This window comes from Monomorium pharaonis, chromosome 2, assembly GCF_013373865.1.
Source record: "Monomorium pharaonis isolate MP-MQ-018 chromosome 2, ASM1337386v2, whole genome shotgun sequence".
NCBI classification, from domain to species: Eukaryota; Metazoa; Arthropoda; class Insecta; order Hymenoptera; family Formicidae; genus Monomorium; species Monomorium pharaonis.
Window position 1 is genome coordinate 6,051,038 of NC_050468.1, and position 26,523 is coordinate 6,077,560.

Genomic DNA, 26,523 nt, shown 5'->3' on the forward strand with positions numbered 1-26,523 from the left:
GAACAGGTCTTCTTGTGAGCATATTATATTATAATAAATTGTGGAATTTATAATTAATTGCTAAGTGTGAAAAAAAATCGATATATTACGATTATGTTACGACTATAGACTTATATTTCTATATTTTTTTAAATTCACAGGCAATTTGTATACATGAGTGTGCCCGACAAAATAATATCCAAAATATATTATAAAAATTATTACACGGACAATTTTACTGCAGTATCTAAAAATTTGACCAGATACAGATTAGAATAATAATTTTACATTACAGGCCATCAAAATAATTATGTAGAATGTGCTCAAGCATGATAATATTACTGTAAAAAGTTTTGTCATTCTAACAACCAGCTTAAATGTTCAATGTAACAATTTTAATAAGCTACGTAGTTATTTTCAGGACTTTTTATATTTTTTATATTTCAATACAATTATATTTGCGTGTAATATTTTTATTAATATTTTTAAGTTGAGCAATTAAACGTTGAAACGATAATGTTTGTCATTTAGTGTCCATTATTTATTTGCAATGATGTATAAGAACAGATTTTTCTATTTTACACGTTGCATTTTTTTAATTAGAAATATTCCACCGATTTATGAATACGCAGAGCAAATACGACTTTAAACGTAGAAATGTCGCCTGAAAGACGAAGAATCTGACACGTTCTTTTACTCATCCGGTGCTTTTTAACACCCCTCAGACGCGATTGCTCTCAACGTGCCCCGGTCTCAACAATCCAAGGATTTTTTTTCATCCCGGGACGGACCGTGCTCGCGCCTCCACGGAATTAATTTATTACGGTAGCAGAAACGTACCGGTGATGCTAACTCCCGTAATAGGTAACAATGTTTGCCGAGAGCGCATAGAGAAAGAGAGAAAGAAAAGAGGGCACGTAAAAAGGGAACGGGTTCAACGAGTTTTTTACTTCGGGTGACCCATTTAATTCGCGTAGAATACGTGCCATGTGAAATGTCCAGAAAACTCGAACTCCAGTCGGAGTTTTTGGTTAACGTTACAGGAAAACGCGCGAAACAACTTCCACAAAATTAAATCTCTGTCACCATTATATGTGCATTTTGCGTGCAATACAATCACTTATAAATGATATCGCGGAGCATCACATTTTGTAATATTTTAATAGAAAGAGAAAGAAAAGTACGTTGTTGATACTATCAAAGTGATAGTTAAGAAATCAATTTTATATATCGTATTAAATGCGCAAGAAGAATTTAAATTAAATAAATGACATAGCTTTTGGATAACGGTTTATAAGACGATAATATATTAGCTATATCAGCATGGACCACAAAGTGTGTCTGAAGTTAGTTGTTAGGGGATATTCGCGCAACATGCTTCAAGAACCACAACGGCGTCCATATATTATATTTCGATACTAAAGTTACAACAGTGTCAGCTATTATCAGAGAGAGAGAGAGAGAGAGAGAGAGAGAGAGAGAGAGAATCGGATTATAACAACCTCTAACTCGATTATTATTAATTTTGTTTTCAAGAGGACGGTCTGAACAATCGATCAAAAAGCGCGGGGATTAATGATGATCGGATTTAAGTGATCGTCAGCCAGTTTGCCGATATATCCGATTAGACAATAAATCTGATCGTTTTTTAGCGCGTTGATTTTCACGATTGCCCATGCATTTCACGTGGCGACGCGAGCGAGGCTCAATTTCTCAAACGACCTCATGCAAATTGGTTTCGAAGCACCACCGGCCGGCATACGCTACGGGGCTTAAAGTATAAAGGACGCACGGTGTTTGCGCGCACGAAGTCGATTACCGACCTGCCGGCTGGAATGTTTTTCGAGCCCTTCGCGACGGATACTCGTCATACTTCGCGTGCCATATCTTTCCGGGGATATTTTGCGCGCGTCCACTGATCCCGGCTTAATGTATTATATCGAGCAGAGCGATTCGTGCATTATCCGGCTTGAAGTCGCGAGGACGATGAGCGTCGCGAATCGCGCCATTCCGAGCTTAAATCTCGATGCAAGAAGGATGTAAATAAAAGCTCTATAAATATAAAGAGCGGCAAACAAGCGTCGGAACGACAAAAGGGTACCTCCGTCGAGAACACTTTCCGGAAAAGTGCCATAGAAACAAGAGCTCTCCTTTTTCTCGTTTAAAAGCTCGTTTTTAATGAGGCGATGCATTAATTTGTAAACTCGGATGTTGCTGATAAAGGATGTTTCGCTCCGATGGCGAAAATCGATTCTGTGACTCTCCCCTTTAGGCCCAAGCTGTAAAATTTTAATACAAAATTTTTACCAGATTGTATACATAACTTTATAGATTTACGTACAAAAACTAAACAATGTACAGAGAGTCCTGATTTATGTAAAAAACGAGAACACATAAAAATACATTTTTTATTCCGTGGTACTTTATTTAAATTCTAAAAAAGGGAAGCCATTATAAATTTATGTAAAATACAAATCCCGTTAGTGCGCGCGCGTTTTGAAAATTTCATTGTTTAATAACTGAAGCAATAATATTTATTGGTTTTAATATTTTTAATCTTATCAATTAAAAACGGAGAAAAATGTCCATTTTTTTTCCTAAAAAATGAAAAAAATTGTTATTTAATATTTCACTAGTTAGTCGTTTGTGTGGTCAATAAATCAGCTCAAAGTGAGAATTGATCGTGAAATATTTCTCAGCTTGGTGGAAAGATAATTTCAGCGTTTCATGTTCGTACATTTGAACCGGGAATGTCAATCGGGAAACGCGTCGAGCGAAAAACGCTCGTGATGGTGAAACGTCATCGTAAAAACGAGATCTCTTCGCCTGACTTTTTTTTTAGAAACTGAAAATTGGAGAGGCATGCATCGGGCACTCTCGTCCGCAAGCGATTCGGGCGAAGTCAATCGTTCAGACGGTAGACGAGAGCAACGTGGAAGACAACGCCGCGAGAGGACGGAGCGAAAGGGAAGAAGCAACCGAACGGGAGAACCGAACGACAAGAAAGAGAGAAGGATTGGAATAGAAGGGGCGCAAATTTCAACCCCGTCACTGGTTTTACGTCATTCCCGCCATTCGGCGGCTTCCATTTCCAGTCTGGACTACCGGAGCTCGTAATTCAAACACGACCCAGGAACGAACGTTGCTATCGTCGTCGTCGTCGTCGTCGTCGTCGTCGTCGTCGTCGTCGTCGTCGACTTCCTCCCCTTCTAGCCGATCCCCTTTCTGCTCGTAACTCACGCCAGGACTCCCCTTTGGCGTCTGACCTTCCGTCCCGCTCTCCGCCTTCTTCGACCGTGAGCCGATAAATTCGATATTTGTTTCAACTTTCGCCGCATTTCACTGGTCTCTCTCTACGTCGGTTCTTCTCCTTCCTGTTCGGCCAGAGCAGGAACTTTTGTTCTATACCCCCGTACCCTTCCTCGCCGTCCTCGTTACCCCACGAAGAAAATTGTTTCTGCGCAGCCAGTAGTCAGGACACGCTACACACGGCTCGTGTCAGACACACGCGTTCAATGATAGACGCCTGCCATTACTCATTGCACATATGAACGTTATGTACCTCCGAAATTCGTGTGTATTTTATATACCGAGCGCGGCACTCGACCAGTGTCGCCTGATTCTTTCGTGTTTTGGAAAATGTGAAACAATCGCTTTTGCTAAAGTCGCGCCGTGTAATGTCGTCGCATCGGCGAGCAACTGCAGCGATTTGTACGATCGATCTCTCGTTGAATCCATTATTTTATTTGCCTAATATCATCCGTTGTATTTAGAATCCCTTTCTTTTTTTGTGATATTTTTTTAGATATAAAATTTTAGAAAAAATTTTTGGGCAATTATTTAAATTTTAAAAAATTTTAGAAATGTTTTGTAACTGTCAAAGCGATAAGTTGAGACTAACGTTACCGTATGTTACGTGAGACTTTCATTGTTATATATAATGTGCATACGCTGTGTCACATGAAAAAGGAAAATTCATCGCGATGGTAATTACAGTAAAAGCTTTGAAGATTCGTGCACTCTTTGACGTCGCTTCTGTGACCGTAAATGAATATTCCTGTCGAAATATATAGACCAAAATGAATTTAAGCTCACATATTGTGCCGCGTTAACCTGTCTGTGTATCGATAAAGAAATATGTGGAACAAAGGGACTAGAAAGCTTGTTATTTGAAAGTCAGAAAGGCATTTTTTTTTTGCGAAACGTCAGTCTTTCTTTTTATTAATTTACACAAAAGCCATAAAAAAGAATACTAACGGATTTTTAAAATTTAGAATTGACACACGAAAGTATGAAATTAAAAATACATTTAACAATGAATATATTCTACACAGTTTTACAATTGCAAGTTTGAATAAATGGATACGAAATCTTTTTACTTTTATGATAAATTATAATGCCTTGTGGTGACGTACACATCTAATTCATTGGGAATCTTTAAAGCCCGGGGACTCTCATTTGGATCTATTTTACACGAACTAATGGGACTCGTCCTGCCTTCCGACAATCTGAATGGCAGGTTTAGTCCTTGTTACACAAGCTCCTAAATGTCATCCAGCGTACATGCGCTCTAAGACCGGGCCCTCTACCTTCTTCGAGTTGACGTTCCTGTCGAACGATAAGTACCGCCAGATGTTGCCAATACCCTTGGATCGTTCGGTGGAACAGCAAACATAGTAGCTAACTGGTTCGAGTCGCGGCAAAGCAGCAGAGAACCAAGTTTGCAGGGTGGAGCCTAATAATAGTCGAGAGATTTACTGTGTGTGCAAGCTGTAGCGATCACTGGAATCGCTGTACAAAGGTGAAGTTTACCTTTTGCTACGAGACACGAACTTGCGCCAGTGTCGAATTTTCAATATAACGGTTTACATTTTTCGAACGGAAAAATTTAATCCTGGCCGACACATGGCGTATACGGCACTCGAACGTGTTTCTTTTCGGAGTTCCGTCAATTACGTACGTGTAATCATATGAGTACGTTTCAAAAAACAAATTACTCTCCATACGCTTGCTGCATCAAATAAATTCATTGTCCGTTAAAGCGGTATGATTTTTAGCTTGAAATAAGCTTTCAACTTCAGGAGAGATACAGAGTCTGTTAACGAAAATTACGTTTCTTCTAGTAATTGAGGCTTCCGCGAACACGTATCACGTGCACGCGCGCACGCCGTTGCGCGCCTCATCGGCCATGAAACAGGCCACGTATCGGAGGATGTGTTTGCACCGAAGCCGATCATGCGCCGTGTTGCAATTCCTTCGGTCGTGAAACTATCGCACGATCGGAAATAATCTCTCTATATAACGTCGGCGCTTTATGCAGGTATGGGAGAAATAGCCTTGAGCCGCTTTAGAGCGCGGCCGCCGCGCCGTTCGCCATCCTACATGGCGGATAATCGAAGGCTGCAAAGACTTTCCGAACTCATGTCAGAATTATCACGCACGAAGTATTCGGAATAAATAATACGCGATGCAAAAGGAGAACCACGGCAGGAGAAAGGCAAGTGCACGCGGCGCCTGTATATTTTATAAAAGAATATTTACAGTGGTGTTTACTCGCGTCCTTGCGGGGGATCTCTCGTCTCACGTCACCGTAAATAATGCAAAGTTAATCGCGAAGAAGGTAACACACTTCCGATAATGCGCGACGTAAGATTACGGCGATCCCTTGTAACGAGACCCAGCGAGAGGGAAATAATAAATTGTCCCCGGCGTGATATTTCTATCCCGCTCGAGATCCATTCGTCGCCGGGCTACGGATCCCGCGGAGCGAATTGTCTTTTTATTCCCGCGGCCAAATCGGAAAATGTATAGCGTGTCTACGTATTATAGTGCCGACGTTCTGATGTTGCACCTTCGCAATCAGCAACTCTATGCGCGAGAAAATCGCATCCCCGAGACCCATCACCGATCGAGAGACGTACCGTTGCCCAATCTCCTACGAAAAGGTTTGGTTTTTCGATTTTCTCCCCTCGTTCTACCCCCCCCCCCCTCGCCCTCCCGTCCCGTTCTCTCTGTCCCCGCGTCTCATACCCCTCCTCGCCATGCGATTTTCTCCGTGCCTCGGTTCATCTCCGATCACAGGAGCTCATTCGTCCGCAGCGTAATGGGCGTTCCGTTGCTTTCTGGACGAGAGCATGCTTGCAAGAAGACAGGGAAGAAAAGTTCGCCTCTCATCTCGATTCGATCTTTCTCTCTCTCTCTCTCTCCCTCCCTCATTTCGTCCATTTTACTCTTCTTTTTTTCGATTGGTTCAAGTTTTTGGACTTTGTTCCGTTTCGCTGTCCATGCAATCACCTTTGCCTGTGTTTCGGCCGAACGTGATGCTCCTGCGTTGTCCCGGAGATCTTTCATGCCATTCCGACCCGGCAAACTAATCCATGACTGATCGCGTTTTTCGTTCCGACTTCTCGAAGAGAATCGCGCCGATATAAAATACAACGGCATCGCAAGCTGTGTACCGGCGGTAACGTAACGCTTCGAGAGCCCATAGCGAGCAGTCGTGAAAAAGTAATTGCTAGCAAGATTCATCCTTCTTGGAATTTATCTGTGCTCGTTCCCGTTTTTCTTTCACATTAATTAGTCGATCGATCGATAAGTATCGGGGAATCGTAAACGGCATCGTTCATTGGTCCGTCGCAATTACCGCGTAAGCTTGGCTCCTTCCATCCGCCTTGAAATCCTTTTACTTGCTTCTGGTCTTCTCTTAATGGATGTGCCATCCTTACCGCGGCGTGCACCGGTAGAGAACGAGGGCGAGACAGAAAGAAAGAGCGCGCGCTTCCTTTCGGTTCTTTAACCATCCACCATCTCGCCCATTCGCCGTTTCCCTGTCTTTCTTATTCTCTCGCGATCGTACAAAGTCGCGGCGGCGGCGGCGGCGGGCGACTTATTCCGGTCGATCCGTCCTATATCCGTATCCGCCCTATCCGGTCGATCGACTGAATCAAGGATCTAGTTAGTCGAGAGTCGCTATGGCGGACGTTCTATAAGAAAGAGGAGTACGCTCGTGTGTGTGCGTGTGTGCGCGTGCGTGTGATGCCACGGCCGGATAAAGCCGCCCGCTATATCGTTTGATTCAATATCGCGGGTCCGGAGGATTTATATCGGGCGCGGGGGAGGGTGGGGGAATTGCGTTAGCAACAGCTGCCGGTTGCCTCCATATACCTACCTACCTACCTCTTAACGTGCACGAGATCCCGTTACCCTGTAAGACGTGTTAATAAAGCCACGACCCCGAGAGCGCAGCCGCCAGCGCGAGCGAAGCCCATTCAGTAATCTTAGAGCTTTCCCACCCGCCGTCCACCCCTCTTCTCCCCATCTCCTCTTTCCCGCGCGTCCTCAACCCCCAACAATCTCCCCCCCCCCCGCTCCTCCTATCCGCTAACTCGCCGGATACTTCGGAGGATCAGCCGAGTGCCAAGTTTTCTTTTCGCGGAGAGAAAAGAGATAATAGTTATGGTGCGTTATACGTCAGCGGTTCTCTCGGATCTTTCGTATCTTTACTCGGAGCTCGCCTCCTCTCGCATCTCACTCCCTTCGATCGTCCCCTTTGAAATTTTGATCGCGTTCTGCTCGTCGACGAACGCGCTGAACGCCCATTTGCTCATCGAATCGATATCGCGTTTGAAACTTGGGAACCACGTTTTGGATAATCTCGCGTGAGCTCATTTCCACCGAGAGAGGAGATCTCATTCGTTTACTTTACCTATATCAAGTTTTTTACACCGCTCGAGAACTGACCCAAATAGCATGGTCGAATAGGATCGAATAGGCTCGGATTAGTATTATTGGTCTAGCAAATAGGCTAGTGACGGCTATAAACGAATATGGATTGAGCGGGGATTTTTTGATCGGCCGTTCTTCATCTACATACGACGCGTCGGTGATGGATCGATCTAATTTTATGCGATATTCTATCTCGCGACTCTTTTGTCAAGCGTCTTATCGGTAAGGGGCTTTCGCTCCGATTTTCACAGATGTGGACTTAAGGCGTTTGTACGAAGGGCGTCTCGCGATTTCTGGACAGCCGCAATAGGAATGGGGTTTGTGTAAGCTTAGCGATCGTAACTCAGACGAGCGCGACTTTGGTAATAGCCCGATCGTCCTTGACCAAACAGATCTTCCTCGAAGTCTCAGCAAACTCCTCCTAATCTCGAAGGAACGATGGTCGAATGGATTCTCTCCTCTCTCTCTCTCTCTCTCTCTCTCTCTCTCCCTTTTGAGTGCGGGTTATCAAGCAAGCTGCTTGGGGACGTATTCAATATTAGCCAGGGGGATGTAATATAACCGTATAAACTTCGATATTCTCTTTCTCCTGACAAGAAACGCGAATATTACTTCGAAAACAAAGAGGAATTTTCAACTTTACCGTATTCCAAATGCAAGCTCTCCGCGAAAAGTTAATCCTTAATCATAAACTAATCCGCAGGAAAATTTTTCTTGGCGGAACTTACATTACAATGAGATTTATTCGCCTTGAAATATGGTAAATTGATTGATTGATTCCAATTAGAGTGGGAATTAGAGGGGATGTAGCACAAGTAGCTATTCGGTGAACAGGCGTTCGCCGTTTTGTTTTAATGAACTTTTGGCGTAAAACTACGACGTTGTAAATCCTTATTCGACTTACGCGCGCTCTAACTTATCGCAATTGTTTAATTTTTTCATGGTTAATTAATTGGCAATTAAAAGTCGTTTAAAATTTTTCCAGGGCAAGTCAAGTGCAAACTACATCAGTAAAATGTATTTTATCAGCGAACGACTCTTTTGCTGATATTTCATACAATCGAATGGATTATATAATTTTTACTTTTAATGAATTGCACTCAATCTCGTTTAGCGACATAGCGCGTAATATTGTTTGGAACCCATGATCGAGTACCTCGCCGCGTTTACTTGTTAGATGCTAGAATTGTTTTATATTGGCCGTAACAAAACAAGATTATGCCCCGAGTTCTTCGTTTTTACTTCCGTTTTTCCAGTCGGCGAACGGGAGTTTCGAGTTAACATCGATTCCCCTGGAATCGTTCCGCCATGTTCTCGATCCGACAACGCGGATACACGAGGAGAAAAAAATTGAATTTACGGATATTGCATCGGGGGAAAAGAGGGCGAAGGAAGTAAACGTAAGCGGATGGCTCATAATCGCATAGATGGGACTTTATTCTTGGTCCTACTGCATTTACCGTGGCCGTAAACAAGACCGAGAACAATGCGGACGCGCGGTCAAGTACCGGCGATGGAAAATTTTTATAATCTACTGAATATAGCCTGACAAAATCCTCCCCCGACTGGGCGCAAGCATTTTCCGATATCGCGTAATTATTTCCGTCACGCGGGACCGCCGGGAGTTTTCGGTCGAAGCAGTTTTCATACAAAATTTTTATCGCGCATCGGCGATTAATCTTCGCAGGGGCGTTGCGCCAAAGGATGGAAAAACGAGGTGGTATACCGATAAGATACGGCCAGAGAGAGAGAGAGAGAGAGAGAGAGAGAGAGAGAGAGAGAGAGAGAGAGAGAGAGAGAGAGAGAAGAAGGTGTAAGGAACCTGAACGCGGGACAGAGTTTATCCCAATAGTAATATTTCTATTCCTTCAGTGTCCCGTTCGAGCACAGGATTTCACTCTCTCCTTTTATTCCGGTTATTTCGTATCTCGTCCTCTCATCCTTGTCTCTGCTTTCAGCCTGAGATAGGACTGACATAATTTTCCAAGATAGTACCCGGGTCCCGTTCTCTCTGCTTTCTCCCTCCATAACCCGCCACCTCCGGGTTTCCTTTCCTTCCGCCTTCGAGCTCGCAAGGCCGGCACCGAGCTCCCTCTTTTTATATCCCACCTTCTTCCTTCCTTCCTTCCTTCCATCCTTTTTCTTTCCTTTTCTCCGAGCTGAAAGCAAAGGGATCGCGTAAGTCAGCCGATTCGAGGATCCACGCCTGTGCTGGCTGCCTTTTACTTTTTCTCCGCTTTCCTTCTATTCTCTGTCGTCTTTCTCAAGTCGAGAGTTCATGTACATCTTTTCGAGTCAATTACGCCTTTTTGCCGGCTGTCTCTTGTCCGTAAGTTGGAGAATGTCAAAGGCGCCCGCTTTTCCTAATGATCGCATTACGTCGTATTACTACAGACCCGTTGAACAGAATCATGTATTTCGGATGATTACGAAAGGATTACCGGAATATTTGGCCACTCTAATGTTGGATAATCTATTCGCTCGACGGAGTCGAATGGAGGAGAATCGGCTCCCGACGTGAGTTCAAATTGTCATCATCACATCGAACGATTCATTGTTACGATGTCGCAGCATGTACCCACTGTTGCTTGATTAAGTTCCCCACATCTACCGAAGACCACGCAATTAAGGCTGTCCGCAACCACTGTGCATTGGTCGATCAAGCTTGCCCGCATCTGTTACACATCGGTTTAGAACCATCCGTGTCTATGTACTTTGTTACTTTGTCGCGTATTATTTCATTGACGTAACTGTTACTATCGCGGGTAGTCATATTGTTTGTTATCGTTAACTTTTATCACAATCGCTCTTCCTTATATTTGTAAATGAATGTCAACAAGCTGGTTATTAGCCTTGTTTTCTAAGCGTATACTCTATAATAATTATGTTAATTAAATAGATGGTTATAATTAATAAAATTTTGCAAGAGAGGAATTTTCTACGTGAGTGCTTGAATGGAAAATGCAATGGATGAAGAGGAGAATGTAATATATTAACGTTATACCACGAAAGCGAAATTTTTGGTTTTATTCTTAATGCATGTGCTGTAATGAAATCCCATTTTGAAAAAGAGGTCTTATTATTGCTGTTTTTCTTCTCATGAGGTTGCGATAAAACGTAAGTGTCGGAAGCGGACAAATAATCGTTCACTCTTGACGACGAGTCAGTTGACCTGTCGTTTTGCTGAGAGATACAAACTAAAGTAGTAAAGAAACGTTCCGTTCGCCACATTAAACCAATAGCCATCCACCGGTGCGACAATCGGTAATAAAATTCACATAGGTACCGAAGTTTCGACGATCGTCGAGCATAACGGTTCACCCACATCGTCACGTCGACGATGCGGCTGTGCGAAGCAGTGCTTCCTCCGTCTTCGCGTTGTGGAATAGTAGAGCCTTTAGCTCTTTTCGGGGTGGCGTACGACTTGACTTTTATCGGAAAGTGATATCGCCGCAGCAGTGGGTACTGCACTTTGAGAGAAAGAGTAAGTCAGAAAGCTCGTTGAAAGAGGAAAAGAAGGAGGTTGAGGACGAGAGCACAAAGACAAGGAGAAAAGAAAGAAGAAGAAGAAAAGAAGAAGCAGAAGAGGAGGAGGAGGAGACAACTGCCGAAGTTGAGGCGGAAAAGTTCGAGGAATACGCTCCGATCGTGACCAACTCTACGAACCTTTTAAAATCAAGATTCCGCGCCCGGGCAGGGGGGGGGGGTAGAATCAGGTGCCTCCTGCTAGCGGAATACTTGTCCTTGAGTCCATGAGGATTTTCGGGACTTCTTCCCTCTTTTTCGTATTCTCTCGTATATTCGAGCATTCGCCTCGTTTCACGGAGACCAAGTATGTCGCGATTGTGCCATGCCGGCCACTGAATTCAGCGACACGGAAAAGCCATTCTTCCATGAAAGGGCTCCAAGTCGTTCACGTGGCCCTATGGATGGCCGCTGTAATCCACCGTGTACCCGCATCGACGTTCGACGTCATGCACGACCCTCGGACATCTGTACTTACGAGTCCCTGCTCTTGCGTCTCGCCGTCCCGACTTGGAAGACTCGCTTTAACCAAGGGGAACAAAACTCGCGATGAATGGGATTACTGATAGCCACTCGACGTCTTACAACACCCAGTGTTTACGATCCCCGCCAGTCTGATACAAATCGAAACGTAATTGTTCCCCGATTGCAAACAGACTACTTGTTGAATATATACATTTCATTCGAGACGAAAAATGAATAATAATGGAGCGACTACTAGATTGATAATGTGTTGTGTATGGAAACGACATAGTAAAACGATAGCATTATTATTATCGATGCTCTGAGCAAATCCTTCAATTGTGAATATAAGGGAAATCACGAGATTTGAATTGGAGGAAGACAATTATAAATAAATATACCATTGTGGATTTGATGTTACTGCACATAAAGTTTTATATAAAATTGAAAGGAAAACACATGTTTGCTAGTAATCTCAGGGGCATAAATTAAATTCCGAGAAATATGTACATCCACTAGGTAAAAAATTCTATATTTACGAAAATCAAACGAACCAACATTTGGAAATTTCGTTTCCTTTATTCAATAAAGATGCTTAATTGGAATACGCGATTTCCATTCGGTTTTCCTGCCTGCCAGTCGAGAGCTTTTTTATATTACTGGCGATTAGTTGTACGTTTATCCTGTCTCCCGTTTGTAGTTTGCGATCGATACACTTGTCGTAAGTATGCACATCGAACTCGCATGGCCGACAAAGAAGACTGTTGTGAGCCTCGGTGAAGCAATAAACCTTCTTTGCTCCGTGCCAACGTAACACGAGCCACTATCCGTTATTACGAAATACTTTACATACTCTCTCGATGTTTTTATTAACATACCACCGAAGCGGGCAAGAAACACTGCAGCATACGTTTCACGCATGTGCGACCCAACGTTGCCGATGAATTACGAGTGGGGATGCAAATGCATTCGTCCTTCGCCTTCGCCAGCAATTTCGAAGCACTCTTCGGTCGGTCTCCGTGGAGTTTTATCCGCCGTTTTATTGCGCACGTCCTAGGAGCGTTTCATACTAATCCGCTTACGGGCACGAATTTCGGAGCATATGATTCCGAAGCGACTCCGCATGCCGTATGAGCGCATCCGTTCAATCTCCCGTAGAGCTTCCGTCGGTTGATGCTCGATCGAGTGCTCCTCATATGCGGTGCTCGGGGACACGCAACGATAGATACCGGGAGGTATTCCACGAATTTCTCGTTTTACGTTCCGCTATAATCTCAAAGAGAGTATCTCCGGGCGAGGTCTTCCCCGAGAGCCGGGCCAAGCCACCGTGAAAAGCGGTATATCGAGAGACAAAACAAAGTTCATTCGGACGAAGGAAGGTGGAGCAGCGGGGCCAACGGATACTTGTCTCAAACAAGATCGTACGCGAGCAAGCGTCGAGGAGATGAAAACGGAGAGTCCTCTTCTTGCACCACTGCAAACCCACGTGAGCGCACGAGCTGAGCAACGGACCACGGGTATTTACATAAGAGTGGCTGCCACGATGCTTTATCCGGGGGAACCTGTTACCTGCGTAGGAAAGGAGCGGCATGAAAGAGAACTCCTGACAAGATCCGTTAGGCCTTATACAAAATGTACAATCTCACCGTGCTCCGTTACCCCCCCCGAAGAAAAAAGGGGAAAAAAAATTGACGACGGCATTGAATCACGTTGCCGAGGATATTATTATAAAGTAAAGCGCGAAACATCCTTTTTTTAATACGTACGGCGCGCGGCGTGACATTGTAATATCAATTTGCAAGTAACGTATTATGTATTTATTATGTTGCTAATACGCTGGGCGTTTATATTCCGTCTCTATGTGATTGATGGATTCGGTAGAGTGATGTTGTGCGACGACACCGAGTAAATAATATATGAGTGTCTTTACATTGATTTAAAGCGGAAATAGAATTGCGCGGGGACAATAACTTTGCCGATACAATATTTGTGCGTTGCTGTTGCCAAGAAAGAGAAACGGAAAGAAAAGGCGCAAGCGATATTCGGAACGGTACGGTTGAGAGACGACATCGTATACAAAATTTATAATTTCCCAATCTTGTAACGTTTACTAGAAAATCAGAGATGTTGAACATCTTGGAAAATTCTCTTTTCAAAACACGTTAGTTTTATTATACATACAAGCGTATTTCGTCTTGAAAAGTTTAAATTTCAAAAGTTTTTAAACAAATTCTCAATAATGTATCACTTTTGCTGATTTACATTCAAATTATGTAATATATAATTAAGAAATAATGAGATAAATAGAAAATAGAAATAAATACAAGAAACAGCTTAAATATAAAAACTTTTTATTAATGAAAGCGTAAATTGTGATTATTACAATTATTAACAGATTCCCAATGAGTTGTGAATTAAGTACAATTATCGGATTGAAATAATAATAACATCTCGGGATTTTCTAATAGGATTTATTTTCCAACGCTAGGATTGATTCTTGATATAATGCATATTTTAGTTTAAAATCTTCTTCCATTCTCAGGCAAAAGCACAGACGTGCAAACGGACACGCACATATGCACAGTTTTACCAATACCAGATTCCGAACATTTGCATAAGCTCAGATCTTAGCAGTGCCGCGTCCGGATGTGCTTACCAGTAGGAAAGAGAGAAAGGAAAGTGGACGGGGGAGGGTGGCGCGAAGACGGGAGCTAAGAAAGAGGATACGGGACGGCGCGGAGGGTTCGCGGAAAGATCCGCCAAGTCGTATACAAAATTCATAATCTCACGGCGTTATAATGTTTGCCGGGATAGCGCGGAGGTGTAGAGAGTTCTGGTATGCATAAAGTGCGGTGATGGCGTGGTATACGAGATCCTGGAAGAAGAGCGAAGACGGTGTACGAACCGTGGCGAGGAACGCCGGTAGGGGTCGGAGGGAAATATTATGACTCGAAGCAGCAGGAGACTGTAATGGATCGCCGTGAGCGGGCACACGGGCCACGGGCTGCATTCCCACTTTATAAATCACCACCTGTACTTAGGTACTGAAAAATCGGTTCCAGGGGAAAATGACGGCGGGTACTTAAAGGGAGGGAGAGAGAAAGAGAGAGGTGGGTAGGCGGTGATGTGCAGGCGCAACGGGCCCTGATTTTTTCGCAGGCTCATCCCTTTTCCAGTGGAATAACCTGAAATAATAACGTATGGGGGTTAAAAATCTACGATCACACATCGGAGCTGCAAAAAGTAAATTTTTTTGTTTGGAGTTTATATGCGATTGTGCGAAATCGTAGATCCTCCTCCGCAGAAGTGAAAGGATTTGATGTTTATCTTAATAAAATGTATTGAAGGGGAATATTTAATATATTATTTTACTTTGTTCTACTTATTTTTCTCTCTCCTCTTCTCTCTCTCTCTCTCTCTCTCTCTCTCTCTCTCTCTCTCTCTCTCTCTGTCTTTGAGTATTTTCCTGCTTCATTGAGCAACTCTGCATCTAAGAAAATAAAATTTAACATATATTTGTACTGTCGTGATTATAATATAAATTGTATGTAATCGAGCTTTTATCTACTCTTTGGTTTTATTGAACTTGCATCCGAGAACGTTTTTGTACGATCGAACAACGAAATAGCCGGATGAAGTTCTTTGACTGATATGTAGGTGCTATTGCTTCTTTGTTCGAAAAGTACCTTAGAGGTACTATACCGTTTTCTGACTCCCATAAAGGACGTTATATCGTTCGGATTGATCACTTTTAACGGGAATCGTTCGTTCGGCTCCCTCTATTCGATCGTAAATCGTGGAACAATAGAGTATGTATACCTTCGGTGAAAGGTGTGAGAGTGAGCGGTGCGCAAGGCGAGATCTTTTGCCTGGTGGAACCATCGCCATTATTTGAAAGAGCTTTTAAGGCAAGCTCCCTTTTACATGATTAAGAACGTTCTTGCTTGGGCGCCTCTTACTTAGCGCAAAGTTCCTCGCGGACTTAAAACGCTTAATCTTCTTTGCCAAATAGTAGCTCCTTGTACCGGCTGGATAATGGTGACTGCTTCATAATAACTTGGTGCCCGGGGTTTGGTAGCGACTGCCCATAGCTACGGAGTTCGTTACATCTTTTGCGCGAGTAATGACCGTACATTAAATATATATTATTTAACAGTGTGATTACGCTCCGCCAGGGACAAGTTTATAATATGCCGTAATTATATCCGTAATAGATGCGTGGCTAGATAGTGTCTTTAATTAAAGTTACTTTCTTGCGGCTTGTATTTCCGTTTATTACAACACATCTGTATTTTGATACTCCAAATTATTCACATTACTCAGATTTCATCGATCAGTTTCCGCGCATCTCGTGTTATTACGGCATGCTTGTTCGTTACGCCGAATAAATTTTGTTATGGGAAAATGTACGTATTTTGAATGCGCTTGATCTTGGGAGGGAAATGGATACGACAGCATGAGCCAACATCCAGGTTGGACACGAATAAAATTACCGACGGACGGATTGAGATTTCTGATGGATAGATACTCCGAGCAAATTGTGTTGACCCAAGCTCGCATTAACGGGGGAACACTAATTTCGACGGTGATTGCCAATTTACATGGATACGAGGTATGCCCGACCTGCGTGGCATAATCATGTTGTAAATATACAGTAAAGACTGTCGCGTAATAGTTGATACAAACCGTTAAACGGTTGCTCTCCTAACTCCTAGCAACCAGCTTCGATTGCGTTTGTGGGCGATTAATTGTTTATTTTTCTATCTTGTAACGGTTCAATGTTAAAGTTGTTACTGAAAATAATTTAAAGTTAAAAAAGTAGTTAAATGCACATTTTACTGTTTTTATTAAATGTTCTGTTACAAAATAACAATGATAACAACGAAATTAATAAAGCAATGAAACTGTATCCGCGCAATTTTAAATATTTATTGTATTATGCGTGTTCATTCTCTGATATTTTATATCAATTATTTTGCTTCTAAATTTATAAATTTTTGCCAATGACACAATAATTTTGTTTGATTTTACTAAATAAATATGTTTGTAAACTATTATAAAACGAAACATTGCACGTGTTATAATTATTACGTGTAATTAATTAGCCGAGAATCGTACACTGTAATTGCTTACAACCATTCACTTCTTTCGTTGCGTAAAGTGATGATATCACTTTTCGTAATTAATTAAATTAGTAATTACAATGCGCAATAGACAGAGGCCGCTGTGCAATTTTGAACGAACCGGAAATTTTGATTAATTTCCGAACTTTGCTACGATGAGAAGTCTCGTTTGTATTACACACGTGGGACGCAATCATTTATTTCGTTATCTCACACACAACATAGTTGAACCGGATGCGACTAGCATAATTACAGAGGCAACTGTACGAAGAAATTAAATTAATTAGATCACCGACAATATGGTATTTACGAGGTACTAATAATAACTGTTACACCCTATTCCGCTCTTTGCTCCGCTATAATTACCTATACCTTTATGAATCCATGTAGTTAGCACGTGTCACGTACAATGATATCTAATGATAACAACGTTTACATCTCATTTACAACTATATATGTACAAATATAACTAAATTACGAGTCTCAGAGCCGACATCGCCGTAAACACGAGCGAGCCGAAACGCATTTAACCCGCGCGCGTCAGGCGCGTGCTGCCTGCGTGTTGTAGCGTGTGACGTTGCATTTTGACCGTGTAACGTGAGCGATTGTTTCGTGGCTTGGCGGAACGCGCGACCGAAAGTGGAAAGTGCGAGCGTGGCAAAATATCTCGACGTTAATCGCGAGTGAAATTCGCCGAGTATGCTCGGCGGTAAAGCAAGCGCTATCGAAATACTTTGTTAATTCGTCGCTATTGTGTACACGTACACATTATAACGGGAAAACGATTAATAACGAATAAATTTATACTTAAGTGTGCTGTAATCCGCGATCCGACCTCGGTATAATTACGAGCCGCAACATTCAAACGCGGGGCGTCCGGCTGATGTTGGGGCGAGATACGTATTTCGCTCACGTATCGCGGTCTATTAGTTAATTATCCGACGCGACATAGGCTATCTTGATAGGACGCTGCGGCCGGATGCATCTCGCACGGTACAATCTGCCGCGTAACGAGAGAGCCAGTCCGCCTGCGTGCACGCTGCCTCGCGAATTGCAGAATTCAACGAACCCCCAGACCCGGGCGCTGCCTGTCGACAAACAACAAACAGGAAATTATACGGTATACCGGCGTGCGCAAAGGCACGCACAAATTCGCACGCGCGATTTTAATCTGGCCTAATCACCTGGCGAACGAGATGAGAATAGTAAGCAAAATATGTTTGACTTCAAGTTGAAAATGAATTACGCACCGACATATCGGCCAAGTTTCGGGATAATTTTCTTTTGGCTGAAAGCAGGATTGAGGTTCGAAGAATAATATATTACCACCATAGTAAAATATTATGGCAATATCACATTGTAACAAAGCGAACATTCGCGCCGTAACTTTGCCTTACTTGATTTCTGCCCTTGCTACGCCGATAATGTACCATTCTCGCATAATAATTAATATTAATCTTTTTTTCAAACGCGCAAAAGTATTTATTAATATTTTAAAAGATTTATGAATGTAAGTAAGTAACAGATAAAATCAATCATATATTTTTATACATGCACTTCTCACACAACAACTTTTCCATTACATATACATATATTTAAGCTGTCATCGTGTTGTCACGTTATTACGATAACGCTCGTTGTCTTAGATGATTGACATTGTATCGTTTTAGTAGAGAAGAGAGATTATACGATTGCGTTGAGAAATATGCCGGAATTTTTCCTCTATATTTTTGCGATTCATAGTGATATTCTTTGATGACGCACTACACCTATCATAAATGCATAAAAGCCTCTTGAACTGATTTCGTAATCGGACAAGAAGGAATCTTGCTATTTTTTACATTACTGCAAGCGAATAACTGGTACGTTGATATGAGAATCTTCATATCAATGCGACACAGTGAGAGCGAAAAAACTCAATCTTTTATTCAGTTTATTCCATTGAGAGAGAAACGAACGGAAATATGAAGGAATCTCGCGCCACGCGTTTCATATCTGCAATTTGAGGAACGAGGGAGGGGGGAAGAGGGAGAAGAAAGGGCTTGGCAAGCCGGATAATTGCGGGAGATAGACGGTAATTAAAATGTTTACCACCACGCTAAAGACGGTAGCGAGCTCTATTTTATCCTTCACGAACGTTACGGCCGATTGAAATTAAGAGCTGAATTAGCATTCGTGAAGTGAATTCAATGACTCCGTTTCCTGCGCGAAGCTTAATATAATAATTCGAGACCTTTCTCGTTTTTTTTCGAGAGTATACTATCGAAATACATTTGCAAACAGTAATATTTCAAATTCCCAGAACTCTTTCGATTTACGTTATACTACACATACAAGCAATCAGCATAAAAACTCAGCTACGGTGTAAACTCCGAAAGCCAGGCTCTCCGTTTCCTTATTCTCCATTCACATCACACATCAGGTATTTCGAATTTTTTTCATCCTCGTAAGTACCAAATTACATTAACTTTACTTGTGCTAATTAAAGTCAATATCGCAAAGTTTTATATTAAACAATCGGCACGAAACAGCCGTTTCATCGCAGGGTCGAAAAAGTTTCCGTACCTGCTCGGGGGTCGTGCTCGAAGAAAGATCTATGGCAGAAATAGCGCGAACGAACGAGCAATCGATTCTCGAACTTCTTCCCACCAGAAGCGGAAAGAAACGAATCAAGACGGCGCTCTTCTTGCCTGCCAGTCGCCGACTCGAGAAGCTTTCGGAAATTATTCAACCTTCTCTTTCACCCAGCTCTCTCTCTCTCTCTCTCTCTCTCTCTCTCTCTCTCTCTCTCTCTCTCTCTCTCTCTCTCTCTCCCCTCTTGGCCGGCTTTCTCGTGCTCAGTGCTGGGAAGCGTACCGTATTAACATAAAGCGGATTCAATATCTGCGGATAAGAACTTAATTTAAATCCCCGGAATATCTTAAGGGATACAATATCGGATCACTCGAGAAGGATGAGACGAGACGACGACGTCTCTGCGCGGTCCGTCCGCTGTCACTCCTTCGGACTTCTCCGAAGGATGCCCGGGTATGGATGTAAATCAAGTTACCTCGTTAGGTCATTGTCGCTGAATTGGATTTGTCGCGGGAGCTGACTCGTGATTAGCTTTAGCGTTTGCCGAGCGGAGCGCGCAAGCTAGCCAACCTTACGGAAACGTCTCTCTCCCGTCTGCGAACCCGACTAAGCGCGATGCATTCCGCGCGGCTCGGACGACGGGGGATTACGCCACCGACATTATTATTTTACTTAAAACGCGCGGCTAACAAGCGTACGGATGCGGCCTTGGCCCGCCCGCGAGCTTATCTCTAAACAAAGTGTATCGTAAAAAGGATGATATTTTATCAAACGCGTTTAAGTGTCGGTGCCGGTATTGTATTTTTACCGCTGCAGCTGTGCAAAGGGAAAAGGAAGGTTTTCGAAATAAAACACCGTGCGAGCTTTTATTAACTTGGTGGCGGGGTGCCTCGAATTGGTTTGCAAATTTGCGTTCACTTCGGGAATCGATGCGATTGTAGCGGTGTACACGTAGGCTATTACTTTATAACAACCGATAAGAACAAGCGATACCGGCGGACACTGAATAATCGCGAAAATACTGTATTATCCTTATCAAATAATTCAGGGATAAATGCGCTGAAATCGAGGCACGGAGATTCAACGTACCGTAAATATAGAAGATCCCATAGTGCTACAAGCACTGGCGGCGTCGATAAGGGTTGTGTAACAGAGAACGTAGATAACAATAGATATGAGTAATCGAGACTCGGAGCAAAACACGTCGGAGCATAGTTACGCCAATTAATCTCGCAATAAAAATCGCTTACCGTATTTAATTTGGTTATAAATAAAATGCATTGTTTAAAATATAATCGAAATTGTGCAAACGAGTTCTCGATTGTTAACTGATCGTTTAATGTTTCAACATATCTGTCAAAGAGAAATCAATTGAATCAAGTTTCTATTTTACAATTTTATTTGTATATAAACCATACTGAAGAAATTATTTTTTATTGCAAACAACATTGATGAGCATATTTTAGTTTACGTAGAGAATTGATCCGATTGATTGAGTTGTTTCCAAAATTCTGTTAACTTCAAACTTTTTTTTTTTACAAATCACAATTAATAGAACGCTGCATCGCTGAATGTTCTTCCTTAGGGGAAGATTCTAGGAATGTTAGAGATCGTCGTCAGAGTTCGATCTCTGCCAACTCGGCCGTTTATATTGTTCCCGATATTCAATTACAAGGTTGCGAACTCCCGTAAGAGAAGTTAAAGGAAGTTTTAATGGTTTGTAATGCCGACGAGGGTTTCAAGTCAAAGATCAGACGTGGTCGCCAATCGAATTTTCGGTTAGCAACGTACAATGCGCATCCCCCCCCCCAAATATTGCCCCTCGCATGTTTGTCGAGAACAAAAAACTTTGGATCGCATGGCGTCGGTCGACATTTTATTCGTCGCTGATAAAATAATTTAAATTTCACTCGAATGGTAAACGCGTACGCGATTCCGCTTAACGCGCGGATTAAACGATGTCGTACAATTTCCGATACATGTTCGCGCGCGCGTACTGCAAACGCATGAGAACCGTTTCCCTCCCCCCCCTTTTTTTTTTTGGCGCGAAGCTAAACCACAAACTTGTTATCTAAATCGCTGACTGCCCTCACGATTATAACTGTCGAAGTTCGCGCGCTCATTGAGTGATACAATCGCGTAACGATCGCGATCGTTGCAAGTCGTACACAAGTTCGGCATTGTTCGGGCTATGTGAATCGTCACTTGTGTGCACCGCCAATTGCAGCTTCTCCATATAATTTCGACCGTGACTGGAATCACGTAGCTCTGAACTCCCAACAGCGAAACGTTTTAATTGCGTAGAGGGAGAAATAGTCCGCGAGTATATAGTAACAACAGCGGTTGAAAGGTCGCAACGCCCGCGTGACGTACAATGAAAATGGATATGTGCACAGCGGAATTTCCAGAGTCGCTAATCCATCATAATTTGTATGATTCGAATGAACCGCCATATCTCGTCCAACAGTTAATTGCATGTACGTATCAACGGAAATTTTTTAATCTAATTTCGTTCCTTTTCCCGTGACGCTTATTAAAAATGAGACAAGCCCTTCGGGCTTGAGAAAATATGCAAATGCATATACTTTCTTGGAAGGAAGAAGGACTTTGAGTCCTGCAAATTGAATCGGACTGGCTCGGTGGTCACAGTCCATCACGAGTCAGACACTGTGGATAATGGAGTGCCACAGCTACTGTCAGTCCACTTTTCAATACCGTATTCATGGTCTTATGGGCAATGCCGGTATAAATAGCATTCATTGGACTTTCCGATACTTATTAAGTATTGAAGTTGTCGTTGCGGAGCTACGGAAAGTCTGCCATTGCGAATTGCGACGCATTGCTCAATCGACAATAAGAGCGGGAGAAAAAGCCGTGCAGCGGGAAAAATCTCGAACGCGTGCGAGAGAGGGAGGGAGGGAGGGAAGGACGGAGTGCGATCGGCTTGGAGACCGCGGCTTTGATAGACGCCACGGGAAAGGGAGGAAGAAAGCGTCGGAGTTCGGAAGACGAGTGGGAAAGGAGGAGAGCATATATACGTGCGAGGGAAATAGTGGAGATTCCGCGGTTTTCGAGTATGCGGGCGAGAAACGAAAGAGAAAATAAGGGTAAAAAGGGAGCGAATTATTGGTCGACATGGAGAAAAACGAAGGACGGGTGTAGGGACGAGGGGGGGAGGGAAATGATAGGAAGGCAGACAGCTGCGGAGAGACCGAGAGGACGAAAATAACGATGAAGAGAGAGAAAGAGAGGGGGAGGCGAGAGAGGAGAGATACGAAAGGGCGGAGAGAAAGAGAAAGAGAGAAGGACGAGGAGATGAGAGGAAGGATGCTGAAGGGCGAGGGGTGCAGCTGGGTTGCTGCACGAGTAACGAAGAGAGGGAATCGATGTGAGTGTGAGACACTGGTGGGGAAGCACCAATCAATAGACGCGCGGCGGCGCTCCACCTGTCAACGCGCGCGGAGATAAACACAGGTACCTTTAAAACGATATTTAAAGGCACCGGTGCATCGGGTGCACGATGCGCCAGTACGCATAACCTCTACGCACGAGGGTTACGTGGAGAGAAACATTATCGAGATAATCGGGAACCTCCGAAATTCCCCTGCCTTTTATTATCCCATTCTCCTGCGCCTCGTCGTCGTCGTCGTCGTCGTCGTCGTCGTCGTCGTCGTTGTCGTCGTCGTACGCCATTCGCCGACGGAGATAAACGGAAGTGCCTACCCGAGTATTACATCAGGCTAGGGTTACATACACCCCTGCTCGACTTGTATCGCCGCGAACGGACGTTCCCCGCTCGTGTAAGAACACCTGGAATATTTGAATGAAGCCTTTTTGCTCGGTATACATTAACGCGCGCGTCCACAGAAGAGAACTAATAGCCCCATATTTTGCATATAAAACGATCCCGCTGAGGAAATCGAGTTTAGCGGTCGGTATTCCGGTTTTACAGCAAACGGCAATATTCATCGTTTAATTATACGGTTGCGATCTAAATTAATCCGCCGGCTCTCGTCGGCCGGTAATAAGAATACTGCCGGCTGTAATAAGCGCGCCCCACGCAGTGATTTACCGCCCAAGTTTTGTACGTCGTATTTAAGAGAAAGCCAATATATTCGCCGAGTTTCCTAGGATGCATCATAAATACCTATATCTTGGTGATATAGGTTTATCGCGAAAACTCGTCAAACTTCCATGCTGCCGACCTAACGAGAGTATCCATCTAAAAGTTGAACGACGTTATTGTTTCCAATTTATAAACGGCGTGTATTGTGTATCAGTCATATCGACTCATCTGCACCAGGTCCGCGAGATACTTCGAACTGAAGTACATAAATTTAACGCCACTTGCATTTCATTGCGATTATTTCGTAGTCGGCAAAATTTTTGCTGCTTTTGCGCAAATTTCCGCTGCTTTCGACACAGTAAACGAAGAGTGGGTTAATTAATATTAGCTTAATGCGATGCCGGTGGCAATGCGGCTTTGCGGATTTTATTGTAATTACAATCCAGTTACGTGGATGTATTTTCGCTGACGCCGATTTTTGTCTTGATTAGCGAAACGGTCGGTTCGCGGTGTAAAACAATTTTAATATCGACGAAGATATTCAGCAAATATCGATGAAGCGAGAACGTGTTTGCGGGAAATGGGGCGGGCGAGGAAACGAGCGAAAGAGCGTATTAAACACGGCACGAGACCGAATTCCTGCTCGTCCTCCGCTTTTCTCTCTTTCTCGCTCTTTCAAGTATTTTAATCAAATGATATTAGCGGGGACGTCCGATATCACGCTGACCATATCACACGATGAACGTCTTTCGGTTTAATCTCCTGTCTCGCTTGGCCAGCGTAAAACCGCTTCAAAGGCGTTAATCGCCGACAATGTATGCTAATTATTAAGCGCACGTGTGCAATAATAATCTCCTTTTATCGTCTTCCTGATAATTTCGTATGCGACGATTTAAATATCGTCGGATATCCAAAGGACAAGAATTCCGTTGGAGGTAAACCGCGAATTAAGGGCGGAAGCAAATTATGAGCGGTACGGTTCTATGATATCAATTACGAGAAATTAGCGACGCTATTGTGGCATAATCGTGCTGTGTCGTCCGAATTACAATGGGATTCTTTCTGCGGCGTTTTCCCGTGTGTAGCGGGCATAATGGCTCAGATTGCCGCGCGGTATCTCGCCCGCGGATTTCTGTACGTTCAGCGAGATAATAAAATTATGCGCCTCGTAAAACGACGGCTCGCCTCCGTGTCTTGACACCTGCACGGTCATTTTAAAACCTTCACAAGATTATACACGGATTCAATGAAATATCATCACGCGAGATCAATATTCGGTATTTAATAGTAACGATTTTAATTGAAATACTATTGTACCGTGATTTTAATTTATTAGTGTCAGAAAGGACGATTAATAAAAGATACGGAGTAAAATTTAGCTTCGGCGAGTATTATCTGCTCTCTCTCTTTCTCTCTCTCTCTCTTTCTCTTTATAATCTCGTATTCATAGCGTGTTCTTCAAATTTGAAGACATAAGTGAATAGAGCTAATTATTAATGCTAGTAAATTTCGACCATTATACAAATTAGATTATATTTTAATAACCGTGAATATAACCGTGAACGTAGAACAAAAACGTTTATCGTTTGCGCTTTTAACGGTGTTATTTTGATGGGAAGAATAATTCTTTGTCCGGCGCATTGTTCACCGCGTACAATACCGAAGAGTTAATAACTGTATGAATTATGCGTGGAGCAATATCTCTGTGTTCTTTGCCTGTAAAGTATAAAATCACTTCGCGCGACGTTGCGGCACGGTATCCTGTCCACTTTCAGTCAACCGGGATTCCGGGCGGATCGTAATACTACTTTGTTTTGAACTTTTCCACCAATATTTCACGAGGCACGAGGCGCGAACTGCGAAATTAGATGCTCTAATAAAAGCAAGGACAAATCCACGTGTGACGGGCGTACAGGCAGACAGGCAGGCAGGCAGGCAAGCAGATCTGCGAAGTAGGAAAGCAGAAAGAAATGAAACGCGAAAAGGTGTGCTATAATATCGTGTAACACTTCGGGGCGTATCTTATTCGCCGCGTGAAAAGTTCTCTCATTGCACGGACGGGGAAAACAGCTCCCGGGCACAGCGACGTTCGGCGTTACAACTTTGAAAGTCGTAACGAAAATTATTTCGATACAAGTTTGTCAATTCGCACGATTGCCCGTTCTTCGTCGCTCCCCCTCTTGCATTCGCAACTAACTTGGAGAAGTATACATTTTATAGACGAAAATCCGCGTGCTCGCGGACGAGCTTTCCCGTGCTAGATATTAATGGTAACGCCGGATGCTCGGAATAACGAAGACACAAAGTGCAGTATTCAGCGCTGACAGTTACTCGATTATACGATGCATACCGTGTTAGCGTATCATCGATCACTTCATCGACAGCAGCATCTGGAATATGCGATACATTTGACGTGAAATAAATAGCTTGATAAATGCGTGTAGCCATATTATTTTTACAGTGACGACGTCAATATTTTCATCGGGATCGCAAACATTTCAACATGGCGGTGGGTGGGCTTCGACTTTGTGTGCCTCTGGCTCGGACATTTTGTACGTATAACAATCAAGACGTCGGGCTTTATTAAATTCGAGAAATAGACTTGGTGGGATATCGGATATGTAGTCGGTTTACGGTAAATTACATGAGAGACGAGCGATAGCATTAATATTGGTACGTATTACCGACTATTAACGCCGAATGGATCGGTGTAATTACACGGGCCTCGTATGCAGGCGCTGCCTGAGCAGACGCCAGCTTGTATCACTGCGCCGTATGTGAGCCAGTAGTAAACGGAGCGCTACACATCAGACATCCGATACAGGGTGTCGCGTCGGATTATCACATCCGATTTCACGACGGGTGGGATAATCGCGTTTCCCCGCGACATTTATTAAGCTCGCGAATTCTATCTCTCCTGAAATGTACATAGCTAATTTTCTGTATCACTCTCCGCAAATATTTATCTTTCGCGTCTTTCTAATTTCTGTCTTATTCACTTAAGATGCTAGTCTTTCACAAATAATATTAAATTTCTTTGTTTATCATTATTATCAAAAAAAAAAAAAA

General features: G+C 43.2%; 1 protein-coding gene and 1 long non-coding RNA gene across 5 annotated transcripts in view; both read left to right on the forward strand.

Annotated features, from left to right (window-relative positions):
* Positions 1–26,523, forward strand: part of LOC105838939 (glutamate receptor 1) — a 225,470-nt gene that overhangs the window by 88,604 nt on the left and 110,343 nt on the right. Inside the window, exon 1 of one of the 4 annotated variants that reach the window (XM_036282963.1) lies at positions 22,977–23,188. The exons of the other annotated variants lie outside the window; for them this stretch is intronic. The gene's annotated coding sequence lies outside the window, so the exon portion shown is untranslated. Of the gene's footprint in view, positions 1–22,976; positions 23,189–26,523 lie in introns of those variants that run through there. 4 annotated transcript variants of the gene reach the window in all.
* On the forward strand, positions 2,536–15,248 carry LOC118644415. The gene is made up of 2 exons (XR_004962227.1): positions 2,536–13,741; positions 14,234–15,248. It is a non-coding gene; the product is annotated as an uncharacterized LOC118644415 (long non-coding RNA).